The 15,024-nt window shown below is 37.9% G+C and overlaps 1 protein-coding gene across 19 annotated transcripts in view; it reads right to left on the bottom strand.

Moving 5' to 3' along the window:
- MEF2A (myocyte enhancer factor 2A) overlaps window positions 1–15,024 on the bottom strand; it is a 90,749-nt gene that overhangs the window by 65,386 nt on the left and 10,339 nt on the right. Inside the window, exon 1 of one of the 19 annotated variants that reach the window (XM_075100669.1) lies at window positions 8,505–8,571. The exons of the other annotated variants lie outside the window; for them this stretch is intronic. The gene's annotated coding sequence lies outside the window, so the exon portion shown is untranslated. Of the gene's footprint in view, window positions 1–8,504; window positions 8,572–15,024 lie in introns of those variants that run through there. 19 annotated transcript variants of the gene reach the window in all.

Raw genomic sequence — 15,024 nt, 5'->3', positions numbered from 1 at the left:
TAGGGCAGGTCCTTTATGAACACGAACAGGCTGTTTCTTTATAATCTAAAGCTTTCAGGATCTGACACAGACAGGTGGCAAATAATAAAATAACGTACATGTCAGATGAATGTACGCAGCTACACCTCAGGAGTGATATACTGGAAAGATATTCAATACAGGCAGAATACAGGCAACATCAATGAACTCAGGAATATGGTGCTAGGCACCTGTGGTCAAGAAACAGTCTGATTCCCACACACTCTCTAATTTCAGCAGCCACTTTTAAAAGCAGCCTAGAATGAAATTCCTTATGGCCTAAACCATTTTACTGATCCAAGTACTTCATAACCCTCTTGCTCTGCCCCTTCCCCCCGCCCCAAGGCTGGTGTTACTACCCTCCATTTGGATATCTGTATTCTTAAAAGCAATCACAGGCAAAGACAATCCAAACCAAGTATGGGGCAGGCCATTAAAAACAAAAAAGGTAACTACATTAAGATTCATACCCCAACACCAAAACATACTGTTGTAAACCCAGTTTCTAGTTAGAAAAAGATGCAAGAATATTATTCAGAGTCTTTCCTGCTCCTGCATATAAATATTTTCCTTTACTGGCAAGTGATGTTTGATAGCCTGGCCATTCATAAATCATTAACATTAACCTAGCCACTTTGATTCACTTCAAAAGTGTTACCTAAACTACACTGATCATAGTGCACCAAATCTTCATCTAAAATGTTCTCCGAATAGAAATCCAATCCTAAAACTAACTTCAAAACTATTTTTTTCCTCAGCAATGGCAACAAACTAGCACGCACGTTCAGTTCATTTAGTGTAGCTGATAAGTGGAAATTCATGATGCTACAGTAACTCCGTTACTCGTTATACCTGCAAGGCAGAACAGATGATAAAACTGAATTATTTCACCTTTCTTGCAGATTACTGCAAAAAGAAAACTTAAGTTTTTTGACCCTAACTAACATTACTGCTCCACAGCAAAGCTACATGATTCAAGCAGTAGATAACAAGATGTATTGAAATATCTGTTTCAATAGCTTCTGGAATTAAATGCTCAGTTAAATATGCAGTTAAAAGGACAGTCTAACCCATTTGTTCCCATTGTTGTATTAAAAACAGAAATCCTCAAAACTTTGAAAATATCTCAATTTCTCTTCCTGTCAAACCCTGACAAATATCCTACATGAACAGAGACACTAAAAAGGTCTGAATGAGAAGATACAGCTGACAGAAGTTTAAGTGAAGGCCCAAAAAAATTTGAGTTCCCAAGCAAGAATAAATTAAGTGATCCATACGTAAATATACAAAGCCCTTCTGATAAACTACTACATGAGTAACCTACTACACCGAAGAGTTCAAGAGCAAGTAATATCAAGAAAAGCAAGATATCACAAAAGCTGAATCTTAATGTATTTGAAAGGCAACTGGCCTATTTTCAATTACATTAAGTAGCCAGGAATCTGAAGCAGAAGCCCAGATGGACTCAGATTATTGTAGACTTCCCTCACTGAAAACCTCTTCCATTTAAACAAGTATGTTTGTTTAACTTTGACATGAAACATTAGAAGTAAATGCAAGCTTTTTGAAACTGTAAGGTAGACATCTCTGCCTTTACTACTTAGTCAGCCAAGTACTATCTGATGCAATGACTGCCTAGACCTGACAATAACCAGGATCTGTCAGGAATCAGAGACTATATTTATAGCTGGCCACGCAGACCTGCAATTACACATTTAAAAAACCCCAAACCCAAACAGTCACACACAACTTATTACCCTGACTTTGGAAAAGGAAAAAATTATTCACGCTATCAAAAAAGCTGTCAGAAACCCCAAGAAGCAGCCCTGAAACCACTTCAGAGGAGAAAGACTGCACAATCAGCCTCAGTTTCTTGCACTACTAGATGGTCAAAGTGGACATCTCAGCATTTAATTATTGCATCAGTGATTTAAACCGGCTAGAAAAATTATACAAACCAGCGCCCTTTTCAAACACTGCTGGATCCCTTCCACCCATGCTGTCTTGTTCATCTCAACAAAAAACTAGCTAAGAGACCTAGGAACCATATTTCAGTTGTAAAGCAAATACATAGCAGTCAGACATGAATGACTTCTTGAAGGTGTTAGTTCTAATTGCTGCACTTAATGTTGACGGCAGTATCTTAGTTTGGTAAGAGAAGTTGCATCCCACTATAAAACTTTGATGCTGCTTGTAGCCCCAGTAGATGAAAGCATGCAATGTGCAAGTTCAAACACCTCAGTCAATCTTTGAGCTTGGAGAAATGAGTGGGTTAAAGTTAGTGTTAAATTCCTGGATGTGAAGTGATAGACTTATTTAGACATAGAAATGAACTTTTTTATTCTAATGGTATCACTGGAGAAGATGAGAAGAATCTGCTATCTTTTCCATTTCTTTCTGGTATGACAATAAACCATTTTGTTTTCATGCAAAACCCCAAACACTTATTTCCCTAAGCAAAAAAAAAATCCCATCTATTAAATGTATTCATTAAAGTGGATTCTGTGTACTAGAATCAGATGCTAGCTTAATTATTTTATAGCATCTATTTTACTCATGCTAAGTAAATCATCTGTCAATATGATATGGAGTTATATGAATAAAAAAGTGAACCACAGTGAACTCGCATGCAGTTTATACAAAACTTTCAAGAACCTGCCTAGATGCATTCTTGCACCTGCAAGAAATCTTAACTCCTCTTAAAAAATTATTATTGAGGACTCCAGGCCTTCAGGACATTAAAACCATTTTCTTCTACACACTGACTGGAAGCCTTACAGCAGCTGAAGCAATAAATATTGACAGCTAGCTGGCAAACAGCAGAGACACCAGTGCTCAGACTCCAATTTCACCTACATCAGCAAAGATCTACAAGGGACAGTGTAACTAGGGCCTAATATGTTCATCTGTACTACTGCCGCTTTGGCCTGTATTGAAAGCGTATTTTCCCCTCAGTAAGACTGGTGGACCTTTGAACAAACCTGCTTTCACATAGCACCCTGAAAGCTTCAATTATCCATGAAATCTCACTGCAACATACAGATATATAGTAACAAAGCTCTAACTCTGGCTACAAATCATAGTGGAAAAAGCTTCCAGCACCCAGTGCCATCCTTTCATGCTCTTACATAGCTCAGCTCCTTCTGCCCCAACTGATGCTGTGCAAGCTTTGCATATGAGACCACACATCGCTTAATAAAAACTAAACCATCAACTTAGAGCAAACATGGGAAAAGCTGTATGCCAAAACACGAGATACTCCCAACAGCACATAAGAAATACAAGAAAATTAGTAAAGTGGGTTTTAATCAAGAAATTGTGTTGGTGAATGAGTTCCACTTTTCTCTCGGTTCTCATCTCATATACTCTACTTTGAGGCAGGACTACAGAAGCTGTAAGGAAATGCATTCAGAATGCGTTAAAAAGAAGACAATTAAAAACAAAACAAAGACTGCAAAATTCTGTCTTCCCATTGGAAGAAAGGTATCCTTCCAGCAATTTACTCTGCAGTTTGAACTGCAGATTAACAGTTGCTTTTTAGCAGATTTCATCCTACTGCCAAACTAAACAGATTTTTAAACTGAGATTTAAAACAAAGACTTCTTAGTATAACCCAAAATGTTAAGCACTGAGTTGGACCTCGTTCTCAAAACTTCATTTTATGATTTCATCTGAAGCTAATAGTTTTTTTCTTTTTTTTTTACCCCTGCACAGACACACCTAGGATTACGGTCTATGTTAAGATTTGTAAGAATTCACCAACACACAATGTCATCATTTTCCCCAGCACGCAGCTTCACTGGGGGAGGGGTGGAGACATCCTCCACACTATAAACATTTGCCTGCTTTCAAAACGAAGATATGAATCAAAACAAGCTTACCCTGTACTTCTAGCAGGCACTGCTTTTAACATGTTACGTAAGCCAATACTTTCAGAGATTCTTCCTTCTACCTTCTTGATTTTCCTTCCTCTTTGTCTACCACTGAATATATTTAATTTTGATGGCAATATCTGATTAACAACACTAGCAAGCCTTTAGAGATGGCAGGCGCTCCCCTTTGCTTGCATCACTTACTCAAAAAAATGCAAACCCTTTACCACTCCACGTCAGAAAAAGTACTACATAAAATCTTAAGATTACCGTAAATGCACAGTTCAGTAATATACAAGTGTGCATGAGCCAGGCCTATTGCCTAGGTGTACAGCACCTAGAAAGCAGCAATGCACTGAGCTTTGGTTTAAACAGTGTAAATTAAGATTTCTACTCCTACGTTTTAATGCTGTCAAGTCAGGCCATTTGCATTGTTTGCAAGAAGCCTGTTTGGGCATGGGAAGAAGTACTTAGTCTATCTAGTGAATCCTCAGACTCAAAATCTCATTTTAATCAAATGGGTGCCCTTGCCTAACTCTTTCAGTAGGTGGAACTGAAGCCAAAATATTCCTGAGCAGGATGGTATTATTCCGTATAGTCTTCCCATATGGAGGGGAGATAGCTCTCAGGCCTCACCATTTATTCTTTTGTGGAATGAGTCCAAGTTCACTTCAGGAAGATGCTCGCCTCATACAGCTGGAAGACAGGCATTAAAGAAAAGGAGAAGTCCCCAAAAGCAGAGGAAAAAGCATGACTGGGGACAGCAACAGAAAGAATTAACAATAAGTTTATCTGTAGAGAGTTTTATCTGCGGCATTTTATCCAATGTGATGTCACGCAGCATAGGAAAAAAGACACAGACGTGTTTTTTTTAATTTAGTAGACTCAGACATTGAAAAGAAACTAGTTCTCATTCACTTTTAAGGATTTCACCTTAAGGGAAGGTCTTTCAAGGAGGCACATGGTAATCTTTGGCCTTTTGAAAGCAAAATCAATTAAACACAAGGCTCAGTTCTTGTAACAAAAAATTTATTTAGAAGAGCCATCAGAACAAGCTAAATCATGAAGCTGAAATTAGTAAGTATTTATCAATAGCACTGACAAACCCACTACAAACAAGTCGCAGCTTTTGCTAGAGATTGAGTTTTCACTCCTGGTTCTGCAGTGTTTCAGATCCAGGCTGCTACAGAAAAACAAAATGGGAACACTAAAGGGACCTTGTTTTTTTCATATGCTATTAATTACAGAGCTTGGGCAAGAGGATTATTGATATTTTGAAACACCTAAAAAGAACCACCATAGCTTCCTGCACAATTATATTCTGCAGGGCTAGGAAACAGGATGTATGCTAAGGTATATAACTCTGAGCCCACAATATCATTATGCTTTATGGAATAATTTCAGTCCTTTTATGTTTAAGGCCACTTAATGCTGCTTTACTATGCATGTCCGTAAAGTACTCAAAAATCCACTGGACTTCCCTGAAATTTTTCTGCAAATGCAGTATCTACCAAAACTAGAGAATTTGATAGAAAATATCTTCAATCTTTGAAGGAGCTTGCTAGTCCGTAATGACAATGAGTCTAGAGAAATACCATCAAAAAAACAACATCCAACAACCCATTATCTGGAAGAAAGTGCCTAGACAGTCTTCTCAACAGGAAGAGGTGGAAAAAGTTACCAGCTGAAAGACCTACAAGTTAAATCACAGCCAGGGGAGGTGGAACCCTTTGTTCCTCTGCTTTTAGCCAAGCCTCACTGGCATGACGTGTGACCACTGGGCCTGAAGAAGAAAGGAACTCCCAAAGCATTCAGAATCCACTTGAACCTTCAAGCTTTAGGAATGCAATCATGCAAGTCTGAGACTAAGTAAATCCCTCAGTAATGGGTCACTAGAAATAAGATCATCCCATATTCAGTATTAAAGCTGCACTCTGGTGCTTCGATCACTTTTTATTCATCTGGATCCATAGCTGCAGTGCAAGAAGAATCCTGCTACCACGTGCTAAATGGTATCCTGCAACAAACAGGAGAGGATGAGCAAGCCATCTCACCCTTTCTGCTCAGCACAAGAAGTCAAAAAACCTTAAACAGTAAACCAACATCAACATCACACTTTCAGCACCAAACCAACAGAGAAAATGGCATTGAACTTTATCATGATTTGGCATAAGGGAGATTATAATCCATTAAAGAGATTATCCACCTTGTAACATTGTCTTGATAGATCATTTGCCTGTGTCACTCCTCCCTGCATATCATCTCCCAAATGGTGACCCATTAAATCTGCAGAAGGCACGTAACTAACACGTCAGCTTTAGCACAGATGAGACCAAGAAACTCTGACAATATCACAGCATTGCCAAAATTTACATTTGTGGCTTTTCTTTAAAGATTAAGTACCCGAGGATCAGATTGCTATTTTCAGATTTCATTTAAAAACTAATCTTTAGTCATCATGGCAACAGAAAATTGAATCATAACAGCCTAAAACATGAAAATACAGAAAATTATGGTGGGTTAAAAAATCCAGGTACTTTTGAATCTCAGTCCTCTCTTACACTGATATGTAGACACATGCTGCAGCACTCCAAATTCTGCACTTGGTTACATCTCAGTTACAAACTGAGTCTCTTCAAATAGTTTGATAACATTTTATTTAACGAACAGAACTCTGAAAACGTTCAGTGAAATAAGTTTTGAGAGTTTTGCTGTTATATTCACTTGCATAAGACCCCATGGTTACTAGACACATTCATGCTAAATATATTACATGCTGTCATGGCAGCAGGTCAGTTCTGTACAAGCTGCTTGTATTAAATTTCTCCTATAAGTGACATTAGAGTTTAGCTCTTGCTAACAGCAAATATAGGAAGAGGCCTCACATTCTGAACAACCATCTGAAGGGAAAAATTATGCCAACAGAGTACTAAGTACGCCAGCGCTACTTTAACCCATTTACTATTTTAAAACACACATGTAAGCCTTGCATGTATGTTCTCTATATTATGAATTTTTAAGATTCAAAACTCCAAAGCTAATTGGTTTGTCTTACCAACGAAAGCATAAAGAAAAGGTCACAAGATTATCATGTGACATGTAAGACTGAAGAAATCCAGAACATTACATGTTATTAACTGGATAGGATATTCAACTACATTTGAAATGTTTTACTGGTTTATTAAACCAAGTGGGTGCACAGTGACTACTAGAACAGACTTTAAGCAGCTACCATTGCATACTGTTCTAACAATTTCATAGCAGATGTTCTCTATAAATGATACTGACATAAAAAACCACATTGTCTCTCTATATATTGACATATCTAGAAATACACACACTGGCATCTAAAAAGTACAAACAAATCTGAGTTGTCAAAATTAATGGAGCACACACTAGAAATATTTTATCAAACTCTGTCACAACGCTTTCCTATGTCATATTGCAAAAGAGGATACTGCTACAGAGAATGCCAGCCTCGTGGGGAGCAGAAGGCAATCTCTTCTAAAAGCTGCCTATAGACTAACACAGGGGGACATTTCAGATAATGTGTTCCATGGCTTCAGACTGCTGCCTTGGAGAATGCTAAAATAAAAGGGGAGTAGACCTGATCACTGAGGTCAGGACAGATTAGAAAAGTATCTGTGTTCTGCTGGAAGAATACACATTAATCCTTTTCATAAGCATGGAGGAAAGCCTAACTCAAACTCAAATGCTTACCAGTATGAGTGCAATCACAGTAAGCTTCAGCACTGAAGTTGGAGGCAAGGAGAACACACAGACCTCTGGTAAATATTTAGGCAGCTAGCCCACATAAAAATCTCAGACTGTTGCTACTCTAGTGAAACCATACCCAGAGTGGCTAATTTAAAGTTACCTCATATACCTACCTAAGCTTCAACTGCATGTTCGCTGCATACTATAAGCACATCCCAACACTGTTCCTCTTAAGTAGAAACTTCGAAATGCTGATACATCACTGGTCCGCCCTTTCCACTGGATGGGGGGACATTTGGAAACCAGACAGAACTATCAACAGGTAACTGAGTTACTCACAAGATAGATACGCTATGGGCATATCAAGAGAACAAAGAGAGGCAGAGGTACAGGTACACTGTAATAAATGGTTGGATTTTGAGTAGACATTACTTTAAACTAGCTCATCATTCAAAGTTATTCCTTAATTAGTCTGTAGAGAATACTAGCATTTATCAAATAATACACTGACAGAAAGATACAGAATACCACATCTTTACAGAAGAAAAGTATTACAACACTTGCAATTTTAGTCACTCAAAGGTTAAGCATCAAACGATCTGAAGTGTACAGTATGGTCCTGATATATTGACCAGGTTTCATTTTGACACTAGTAGTTCTGCACTACAGGACCACATTGGAGGCACCAAATCATCTCTAATGTAGAAGAGTTTTTTAATGACCCAGGAGAAACACTTATGTTAGCTATATGCAAAATATGTATTCATATTGTGTCACAAAAACACATGACTGAGATAGAGTATCTGGTAAAACAGCATCCTATTGACTAAGTGCTAATACACAGCAGCGCTCTGCCTCATAGCTTTAACATCAAATCTGGGCCATCTTTGCACTTACAGGTTTCTATGCAGCTGCTGGTAAGGATTCCCCGCCTCCCCTTCCCATGGGAGCACAGCAGCTGTCACTGCAAAGAAAAAAAAACCACACCGCCTCAAGAACCATGCTTCACCTCTGCATAATTGTCAAAAATGTGAGCCTAGCTGAATTATGTTGCCATTGTTGACTTCTGCTAAATTTTGCCTTTGACTTATTACTGCTCAAATATTTAAGCAGTCACTTCCTTATCTGCATCAGACTTGAACCCATTTTTCCATTACCTCTTATTTAAATTTTTTTCCATCTTGATGACTTAAGAGTTACGTACCATTCTGACCTGCTATTAGCAGACCACAGCATTGAAGAGTGACACACAAACAATACCAACACACTAGAAGTATACAACAGTTAACACATTAGGAGCAGTCTTGAACTAGATTTTTCGCAAAGAAAACCCAAGTAATTAAAAACAAGAGGTACATTTATAAAAAAAGACACAGAAAAGTAAAAATGTAATAACCAGTAAGCTTCAATATGAAGACAAAACTAGGAAATGGGATCAATACAACTTGTCTACAAGAAACATGTTTTTCATCCTTCAAATTAACAAGTTTCTGACTGCACCATTAAAAATGTAGCTACCAAATTTCTCCAATACAGTAAAAACTAAAAAAAATTAGCAAAAGCAAATAATATTAGGGTGCTACAGAGAAAATTTACAGTCTCATGGAGGATGTGAAATATGTTTTCACTAAGAACAAGAAATGTTCCATATTATACAAAGCATTTTTAAAAATGCTGACATTAGTGGAGGACTTGGAATTAAGTTGTCTGCAACTGTTTGATGCGTTACACGTTACTTTTATTTCAGAAGCAAACAAAAACCCAACAACAAGAATCAAAACCTACCTAACATGATTATCAATAAAAGCATAGCTTGCATAAATGTAAAACTACGCAGACACTTTGTTTTTAATGGAAGGGATGATACTAAGGTAAGTAAAACCAAGATACTTACTGAGAGTAGAATTGACAAGACATCATCTTCCTCAGGAGAAAAACACTAGCACTTTAACAGATAAATAGAACAGAAAACTCATAATCTACCCACTGGGAAATGAAATTAAATGAATGAAAACTCAAAAAAATAACGGAGAAAGACAAAAGGGATGGAGAGGCGGAGCGCAGCAGAAATAGTTCTGTTTACTTGCAGTTCTCTTGGAAAAAATAACATACAAAAATAGAACAAAAACACACACAACACCCAGCTGAAATGCGACATATTCACTCTTCCAGATCCTCACACCAAAACAACATATGCAACGTGGCTAAAGCAAAGTGATATAAATGACTGAAGCTCAGTCACAGGGCATGCCCCGCCTCCTTTTCAAAATACTGTTCTGCCCTGTCACACTGACAAAGAACAGGACAAGAGATTGTTAAGTTGCACCTAGGCAAACCAACTTCAAAGGCAAGGCAAGGCACCAATCTTAAATTTCCTTAACGGCAAAAGACTCAAACAAGGCAACGTTTGCCAATAGAAGTAACATTTGCAGCTAAAGCAACAGATCAGCAGACAAGCTTTGAGGCACAGAAGTCTTCCAGATCGCAATTTAAAGCTAGAATTTAACCAACAGGTATCAACTGGAAAACTGGAAACACACAAATGCAGCACTCTCACTAGAAAATTATTTTTCATTTTTTATATTCCATATTTGTAAGTAGCAAGAGCTGATGGAAGTTACATTTGGCAGAATGAAGTCCTTCGTTAAGGCTAAGGCTTCTCAGAGTCAGGCATCCATTTGGTGAGGTCAAATCACAACACAGTAGAAACTACCACCATCATCATCCAACCATTATCAGCACCACAAGATCTGTATGCTGGGCAGTTCAGAAGGCTGTCATACCTATAGGTCAAAACGAAACAAAATTTTTTACCTCCCTAGTTTTCCTGATTTGTTGAAGGCCATCGAAGCCAAAACTTTCTTCTTAGAACAGAGGCATCAATCTAGACCACAGACAAGATTTGGCACTAAAAGTTTTACTACATGCCAGAAACTTCATTGTAGTTTAATCATCTAAGTGAAATATGTAAACAAAATAAGTTTGGGGTTGGTTCTTTTTTTAAGGATGCCTGATTTAAATTTGGCACATAATAATTGCAAAGAATTTCAAGCCTACTTTTGAAGGCATTTCATGCAGCAAGGCTTGCTAAATCAAAGAATCTTAATATGTTCTCACAAGATATAAAAAGTGACCAAACCACATTTAATAAAGAAACAAATGGAAAAAGAATAAAAGCTGGTGGGTGCTGGCTGTCATTTGTTTTACTGGAACATGTCAAAGAGTTTCAGTACTCTTCTGCTAAAGATATGAAGAAAAGCTGAAACAGGAATTCACAGCTACAAACCACGAGACCATGTGAGAAGACAAACCCACCTCAAAATGCAGGTGCTTTGCCCTCCACCTCGTGCTAGTGACTAGTCATAACTGAACATACTAACTCAGTTTCTCAAAGACTTACTAGATGACAAATATGAGTCTTAAGACAGGTTCTCCATTAAGAAACAGGTTTGCCCCATTTAGGTACTACAATTAAAGAGCATTTTGTGACACCATGGATTTTCAAGTGGTAGGGATAAACGCTTCCTCTGCGCGGGTATCCTAACGTGCCACTGACTTACACAGCCACATTAAACTAGTTTAAAGGTAGCCTGCATACATCTGTCTGCACACATTTATCACAATACAGCTTTACCTTTGATCTAAGGGGGGATCTGAAGAATTCTAGCTAAGCCGAGTAAAAGACTATTTTTCTGAATATAGTCTCTAACCTGGAAAACAGGTCTAATTAGTAACTTTTTTCCCCATCATATGTTGTTTAGTATGGTACCTCAGCAAGTCTTTCACAAATGTGAGCATTAAGATAAGCCAAGGAAGTTACTGTATAGGAAATACAGGTAAGGCCTATAAGCTTGTAACATGTCTAAGCATACTGTGCAGACCTATCGGATGCACAGATCTAAGGGCTGGGAGAAGAACGTTCTGGTTTTAGGAGATTTCTTGCGTTAATAGCCTGACACTAGCAAACCAGCACTTCAACTCAGAAACACCTTTTCAAGAAAGTTTATTAAAACAATATGGGCATTATCTTCCCTCATTATCCACATGGCTTTGAGCATCTCTAGATCCAGCGCCTCTTCCCATGGGCTGAGTACGAACCCTGAGGCAGCGAGAGGGCTGAAACCTCCTGTAACCCGTGCAGCAGACAAAGCAGCAGAGACAGGCTGGTCACCTGCTGACTGGGTTGCGGGGGCAAACAGCATGTGCCCTTCTCTGCCGCCGAAGTACAGCCAGAGCTCCCTTCACAGGAGCCCTGGAATTCCAGAAGAACACCTCAACCTACTGGTACATCCTGTAAATTAAAAGTGGCAATAAAAGTGCAGATCTAGATCTACATTCACTGGTTTGAACAGTGAGGCTTCAGTATTTATTGTAGCTCTCAAACAGAAATGTACAGTTTCGCAATGAATGACTGCAGATGTGTTCTCAAAACAATGATAATCCAATTAGGAATCACTCATTTAGACAGATACATTACTTTAATTATGCTCAAATTGTCTCCTATTGCTAAAATAAAAGTTAAATAATTTAATTTACTATGGGAATACAGCAGAGGAGAAAGAGACAAAGACTTGGATTAAAAAGCTTATGCAAATGCCAAAAAAAAAAAAAATACAGTCCCCTACACACTCAGGAACCATTAGAACCCTTTAGCATTTTTTGCCAAACATGGTTTTATGTATGTTTTTTAAATAGCATTTCAGAAAATTTTGCTAAGGCAACTTGTGTATTGAGTATAACACAGCCAACATGCTGTATTATTAAGAAGACAATAGTGAGATCTGTGTAATGTGTATTAAAGAAAACACATTCACTACCATGGGAACCCCGTTAGAATTTACCACTGTTTCAAGTAGTCTACAGGAAGCTTTTCTGTGCTAGACTTCCTCTACTAATAATCTCTCTACTAATATTTCTAAGCATAAACATTAATAGTATAACAGGGAACAAGTGCACAAGCAATGTCTCTGCTTACAGCATTTTCATCTAAATAGGTTTAACAGACACAAGGAAACATGGTAGAGAGAATACCAGCATAAGATCTCCATCACTTAAGCCATCACTACAGCCAAGGATTTATCTGGAACACTGAAACTAGTTCACTGAAAACTCATTGTAAACACAGTTAATGAATGTGGGAGAAACAAGGGGAAAAAAAAGAAAACACACATACAACAGAAAAACCCCAAGCATTACAAGAAACATACCAAATTGAGCTGAAAGCTGGCATCATCTGAACTGGTCTAGAAGTTTCACCAGAACAATTTTGTCACAAAGTGAACGATACTAAAATGATGCCTATACCAGGCTTTGAGATGCACAGCTCTAACAGGAAGAGAAGCAAGTCCCACCACCCAATCTTTAGTTATATTGCAACTCTGTATACGTAAGAGCACCAGCAATACTAGCAAAATAAAACTAGAGTTATTTTAAACATCAAACTACACATAAAGTCTTGCTTAGTTACCGTCATTTACAGGGAAAGCTCAAGAAGTCTCACAGCACATGTAAGACATTAACATACAGTTAAAGCTACTTTTCTTACTTCCTGTGTGGAGATACTATATAAAACCCACCTGGAAGTAGAACTCAGACATTAATCAGGAGAATTTCTTTTTTAACTACATCTTACAGAGTCCAAGTTAGCCTTTCAATGACAATCTGCAAGCTCAAACACTATATAATAAAAGCATTTCTTATAAGGGTTTTTTGTAGGGTTTGAGAAATCAAAAAGCTGGACCTAAAAAAGCCAATGTATAAGGTTTTTTTAGACTCCAGACTGAATGCAGTTATCAACCCAAAACCAGAACAAACTTTCCCTAAAAAGCAATTTACATGTTGAAATAATAGAACTACATTTTCTGCTTAGTTAAGAGCAGCCAGTACTTGTATACCCAGCATCAGCTACTGAGGATCTGAGCGTTCCACCAAATGGCTAGTATATCACACTAAACACTCCAACCCATTTTTAATCCACGAAAAGCATGGCAAGTTGGTGCACAGCTGTGGTTTTTCTGAATTTCAGAAAGGTACTTTTCTACAGAAATCAAAAATACATCCTCTAGAAAATATGGAATAAATCACATCAGAGGCAGCATCCTGAATGTACTGCATACTAAGTTCCTTCTCCTGTATAGTAACAAGAAACAAAAAGTATTTAATCCCTTCAATATTGTAGCAAGTACAGTAACAAATGCAGCACAAGCTCTTCCAAAAATATACTTTTTAAATGCAGAGCTTATCCTCCAGAATTAACACACCTACGCCAATCTTCAATACATGCAGTTGTTTCCTTGCCCAAATTTGTATTTGTGTCTAGGGAGATGGAAATGGAAAAGGAATCCAAGACAATTATAGAAAGTAGTCAAACCCAGATACACAGTCCCAACTAAGCAGGTACCTTAATGGTAGGATACTTCAAAGCTTAAAAGTCTGAGACCAGAAATACTTGTAAGTTTGAAACAAGGAGGAGTTTGAGGTAAGATGAGATGAGGTCACTTTCCCTCAAGCATAAAAGTTGATACAATCAAGCCAGACACACTCAAGCTACAAATATAAAAACAACCTAAGCAAAGGAACACCTGTGGAACTGAATTTTGTCTCTTCGTTCTACTTTACTTGTATCTTGGTTTTTTTAAAAAAAAAAGCAAAGAAAAAGCTGCTTTCTAGTTACTTTAATCAGCTGTTGTCAAACTCATGAAGGAATACATCTGTAAATCCTTACACAGGTGGACTGAGGCATTCATGTTCAAGATCCAGTTACATCTTCGAGAAGTTCTCACCTACTCCTTCCTTCCTCCCCTGTGGCCCAAGCACTGACACACCTCTGTGGCCGCACTACACAGAACCCAATGACTCTCAGGCTGGCTGTCCCTTTACTGTTCCAATATTGCTAACAGATCAGACTATTTTAAGATAAGCTAATTATACTAGTGAAGTATCTTATAAGCCATTAAGATTAAACAAAAGAGACCATGAAGAACTAAAAGCAGTGAGGCACAGATAAAACAGAAGCAAGAACAGTGATCTCAACTATTCAAGATAAGAAGCCTGGAGGATTCCTTGTCAGATTGCAACTCCAAATTTTAGTCTGTACTTACTTTCTCCTACTTCTAACAGTTAGAACAAGCACAAAAGAAACTTCACATGAAGGGCTGTTGCTCTTTACACCTTCGGAAAATTAGTCATTCAAGCCTTTAGAAGAACAACACACCAAAATCTTTGTGGCTTGCTCGTAGGCATTATCTACATGCATGCAAGACAGCCAGCTACAGAAACAAACATAGATGCCTTAAAAGAAATAGATGTGAAGAAAGAACCTCAGATAAGTGAGTTTACTGCACAGAAAGTTTTCAAGAAGTTTATCAGACCATCTTCTCATTAACATTTCATTAAAGGAATGCATGATGGAAAAGCA

This window comes from Phalacrocorax aristotelis, chromosome 7, assembly GCF_949628215.1.
Source record: "Phalacrocorax aristotelis chromosome 7, bGulAri2.1, whole genome shotgun sequence".
Taxonomy (NCBI): Eukaryota; Metazoa; Chordata; class Aves; order Suliformes; family Phalacrocoracidae; genus Phalacrocorax; species Phalacrocorax aristotelis.
The sequence above is the reverse complement of the archived record's forward strand: the minus strand, read 5'-3'. Positions and strand labels throughout refer to the sequence as shown.